The 5,467-nt window shown below is 35.3% G+C and overlaps 1 pseudogene; it reads right to left on the bottom strand.

Moving 5' to 3' along the window:
• Positions 1-4,976: 4,976 nt before the first annotated feature.
• Positions 4,977-5,076, bottom strand: LOC127133963 (uncharacterized; annotated as a pseudogene).
• Between the last annotated feature and the right edge of the window lie 391 nt (positions 5,077-5,467).

Below are 5,467 nucleotides of genomic sequence, written 5' to 3'. Positions count from 1 at the left end.
GGTAGATCAAGCAAAAATAGAGGTTATTGAAAAATCACCATCTCTATTAATGTGAATGAAGTGAGGATTTTTCTAGGACATGGCGGTTTTTACCGGAGGTTCATAAATGATTTCTTGAAGATTGCAAAACCTTTTTCTAACCTCCTAGTGAAATAAAATGATTTTGATTTTGATGATGAATGTGTAAAATATTTTTCTGTTATTAAAGAAAAGTTAGTGACTGCACCTGTAATCGTCATTCCAAATTGGGAACTTCCTTTTGAACTTATGTGAGATGTGAGTGATTAAGCAGTAAAAGCAGTTCTTGGTCAACATCATAAGAAATTGTTTCATGTAATTTACTATGCTAGTAAAGTTTTAAACAAAAAATAGGTGAATTATACCACCACAAAAAAATAATTACTAGATGTGGTATTCGAATTGGAAATATTTCAAGCATATCTAATTGGTCCAAAAGTTGTCATTTTTATAGATTATCCAGCGTTGAAATATCTCTTCAACAAAGGATATTCTAAGTCGAGGTTACTCAGATGAATATTTTTGTTACAAGAGTTAGACTTAGAAATAAAAGATAAAAATGGTGTTGAAAATGTAGTATCTGATCTACTATCCAGGTTGGAAAATAATGAAGTGACTAAGAAGGAAAATAACATTACTGAAGAATTTTTGGACGAGCACTTGATGTCAATTAGTGATCGACCTTGGTTTACTGATATGGCTAATTACAAAGCTACAAAGAATGTTTGTGAAGATCACACCTGGAAAAAAAGATACAATTCTACAATGATGCTATTAACTATTTGTGGGATGAGCCTTATTTGTTTAAAATTAGTGTTAATGGTTTAATTCTCAAGTGTGTTGCGGGTGAAAAGGCAAGAAATATCACGTGGCATTGTCATAAATCAACTTATGGAGGACATCAGAGCTGGGAAAGAACTGTAGCTAAATTACTTCAAAGTGACTTTTGGTGGCCAACTTTTTTTAAATATTGTGAATTGTATGTTCAAGAATGTCTCGATAGTCAGAAAACATGTAACATTTCAAAATGAGACAAAAAACCCCTTAATGGTATATTAGAGGCAAACCCTTTGATTGATGGGGAATTGACTTCATGGGTCCCTTCCCACCATCTAAATCTCATGTTTACATTCTTTTATATGTGGATTATGTAATCAAATAGGTTGAATCCATTGCATGTGCTGATAATGATGCCCAAACTGTTTCTAATTTTTTGAAAAAGAATGTTTTTGTTAGGTTCATAGTCCCTAAAGTATTGATTGGTTATTGGGGGACGCACTTCTGCAACAAGTATTTAGAAGGTGCGCGTGCAAAATATAATATTAAATATAAAGTATCCACACCTTACCTCCCTCAAACTTGTGGATAAGAAGAAGTATCCAACAAGAAGTTGAAACAGATTTTGGAAAAGACTGTTGCTACATCCAAGAAAGATTGGTCTAAATGGTCAGATGACGATCTCTAGGTGTATATAACAACTTTCACTTAGGATTGTCCCTATACCAACTGGTATACGGAAGAGCTTGTCACTTACTCGTCGAGTTGGAACATAAAGCTTATTAGTTATTAATATTCTTGAACTTTGATGAAATTAACGGGAAGGATTTTTTTTTTGAAATTAAAGGAACTAGAAGACATGGTACTGCGAGCTTATGAAAACACTGTGATTTAAAAGGAGATAACTAATAGATTTATTAACAAGAACCTGGTGAAACAAGACTTTCAACTAGGACATAAGGTTTTACTTTACAACTCTCCACTGAGGCTGTTTCCAGGTAAGTTAAAGTCTAGATGGTCTGGTCCTTTTATTATTACTAAAGTGTTTGCGAGTGGTGCTATAGAAATACAACATTCTGGAGATTTCCATACTTTTACAGTGAATGGATAAAGGTTGAAACAATATTTAGAAGGGGAGATACCAGCTGCAAATGTGTCTTTGATACTGGCAGAACCTTAAAAGAGCCAAGTCAAGCTAATGACTTTAAAGGAGCGCTTAATGGGAGGAAACTCATGAGATAATTTTTTTTTTATTTTCATTGCATTTTAATTCCATATTATTTATTTCTAATCGTTTTTATTTTGTAGCATGTTATCATGGTGAAATAGATGAGAAACATAGAAAATGAATGAATAGAAAAGATCAAAGCTAAAAAAAGTTGGAGGAGAAAGAAGTGAATCCTCTGGAATTATCACGATTGCGATATACATATCGGTGTCACGATGTAGGCTCATTACCATCGTGATGCAACCTATTACGGTCTCGATAGAGACATTGCAAAGAGATGTTTGGGAACATGACCATTAGAAATAACCGTTGGTCATCGTGATTGCGATAACTGCTATAATGATCATAATGGGTGCTGAAAAAGGCCTATAAAAGATAGTTTGAAGCATTTGACCCGTACAACCAACTTTGAAGTCACTTTCATTACTCTGTTCACTCTCAAACTCTATAGAAATCTAACTTTCATATTCTATTTTCTATGAATTACTCAATTTTCCTTTTCTTTTAGTTGAAATGGCAAAAAAAGAAGAAGTCATGTCTCTAGTACATGATAACATGAAATAATATCACATTTTTGGACTTGATTTAATTAAATTATATTGTTATTTGATTCGATTTATTTTATATTATTCGATATTACTTGGTATTCTATTATTATTTATTTCAGGTGTCATTATTTAAAGCATGGGTGAAAAGGAAAGAAAAGGGGTGCAAAAAGAGGATTCTGTAGGAAAGCATCTCACTAAAGCCCAGCCCACGCCAACTACAAGGAAAATGGCTGTGACGACCGCCACACTCATGTGACGAGCGTCACGTCCCTCTACTTAGTGTTACGACCGTAACACATGGTGTCACGGACGTCACACACCCCACTCCTATTTTTTGGCATTGACGTGAGTAACAGAAGGCAATTCTCTCCTATTTTTCCTCTTGACTCGTTGACGCTTGAAAAACCCTACGGAAGATGATTTTGAGAAAACGGTTACTTTATGGAGGAATATAAATAGACCTCAAAGGATCCAATTGACATCTCTCTACGCCGTGCAATGTTTTTACAGCAATATATTTTCTTCAGCATTTTATTTTCTTAGCATTTTATTTTCTTTTCTTTGCTAGCTTAATTTACTAAGCCTTCAATTTATTTTTTCACAATAGTTTCTACACCGGAAACTATTGTGTAATTTTTACTGGATCTAACCTTATGTTAGATCATAGTATTTTATTTCCTTGTTTTTATTTACCTGTCTGATCAAGAATTGTGAAGAACAAATCCAACCGACTTGTGGTGGAGTGTTCGAGCATCGAAGCTAGGAACAAAATCAAGTTTTTGTATTTTTCCAGGTTCATTTATTAATTGATTTATTGTTTTAATTTACATATGCTCTGTGCTGCTGTTTATATATATTGTTTGTTTGATATGGCCGTATTTATGCATGATTATTGTTTAGGCATGTTTAGCATGTCCGGCTAATCAATTTAGATATCAGTATGTAAAGTAAGCGGAATAAAAGAATCAAAACTGAGTTGGTTTAAATTTATTTCAAAATATAATCACTCTTTTTCTGGTCTCAATTTACAGAGTTAATACCAATGTTTTTGTACGAGAGTAAAAGACATAAAGAAGTTAAAATCAATAGAACGACGGTTTGAGCTTTTAACTGGACAGTGTAAATTGAACATTAACTTTAAATCAGGGCGAAAGCAATTTTTAAAGTAAATTAAATCCTAATCATTTTCAAAAATTATTTTTAAAGGTTAAATGTGAGGACGAGAGTTAAGCATTTAAGTTTAATCATATAGTCTAAGTCAACAGAGCGAGGGTTTGAGACGAGGGCGTTTAAACGGTTAGTATTTTCTTAAAAAGAGTTTCTATGGATTCTATTGTTTTCAAAAAGTGATTTTAGATTTAACTAAATAGTGAGAGCGTACGTTAATATAAAGTCATAGTCTGATTCAACAGAGCGAGAGTTTGAGGAAAAGATTTTTAATTAATAGTGTCTACTGAAAAGACTTATTTTAAAACTAAGAAAAAGACTAACGAAGATTTGATTCCCTAATTACGACGAACTACATACCGATATCCGTGTTATTTGATATTAAATCTAGATCCAATTTTAGTTTTACTTTTCCCCTTAATCATCAAAGTATCATCCGCCTTAGCTTTACGAAGTAACCCTAGAAAAACGGTATATCGATTCATTAAGTCCCTGTGGGATCGATATCTTTTAAAACTACGCGATTAGACTGTGCACTTGCAGTTAATACCCCAATAGACTCATAAAGTCGCAATCAAGTTTTTGGCGCCGTTGCCGGGGACTTTTATTTAGTCGATATCGTAACTCTTCTGTTACGCTGTAGAGACTAAGGCAATTTTTATTTTTCCCCTTGTCTTTCGTTGATTTGTATGCCACACACTCGCTCACAAGGCGAACCGTATTACTTACGAATCAACGACGTTGAACGATATCTCCGAGTCTTACGACGAATTCGGGAGTATCGTGCTGCAAACAATCTTCCTCCAATCGAAATTCCTGATCTCAAAAATCTCCTTCCCTCGACGATACCAGAGATGGCAGAACCAGCTCGTGCTCTTCGAGATTACGCTGCTCCATCGCAAGATGAGCCGCATTCGAGTATTGCTCCACCCGCAATCGAAGCGAACAACTTCGAACTTAAACCTTCGCTGTTGCAGGCAGTGCAACAGAACCAATTTTCTGGAAATCCTACCAAGGATCCAAACCTTCATTTATCCGTATTTGTCCAATACGCTGATACTGTTAAAGCTAATGGTGTCACTTCAGAGGCAATTCGACTTCGTCTCTTTCCTTTCTCGTTAAGAGATAAAGCTAGAAGATGGCTTCAGCCTCTTCCTTCCAACTCAGTCACCACATGGAATGAGTTAAAGAAAGTCTTTCTTGCCCGATATTTTCCCCCAAGCAAACAGCTATGTTAAGAGCCCAGCTAAATGGATTTAAGCAGAAAGATAACGAGTCTCTTTTCGAAGCATGGGAAAGATACAAAGACATGATGAGACTTTGTCCACACCATGGTTTAGAGGACTGGTTAGTAATTCATACCTTCTACAATGGTCTCTTGTACAACACAAGGTTAACAATAGACGCCGCCGCCGGTGGTGCGCTTATGGATAAACCTTATGCTGACGCTTATCAACTTATCGAGAACATGGCCCAAAACCATTATCAGTGGGGAAGCGACCGAACAATGGTAGAAAAACCTCAAACGAAAACTGGCATGTACGAGATAAGTAGCCTTGATCATGTTAATGCAAAAGTGGATGCTCTTGCCCAGAAAATTGAAAGTTTAAATGTATCACCTCCAACCACCGTGGTTGCCGTAACTCAAAATTGTGAAGTCTGTGGAATTAAAGGTCACACTCCTACAGATTGTCAACTCCTAACAGGAATCCAAGCAGAGCAGGTGAAC

Source organism: Lathyrus oleraceus, chromosome 3 (assembly GCF_024323335.1).
Source record: "Lathyrus oleraceus cultivar Zhongwan6 chromosome 3, CAAS_Psat_ZW6_1.0, whole genome shotgun sequence".
Lineage (NCBI taxonomy): Eukaryota > Viridiplantae > Streptophyta > Magnoliopsida > Fabales > Fabaceae > Lathyrus > Lathyrus oleraceus.
The sequence above is the reverse complement of the archived record's forward strand: the minus strand, read 5'-3'. Positions and strand labels throughout refer to the sequence as shown.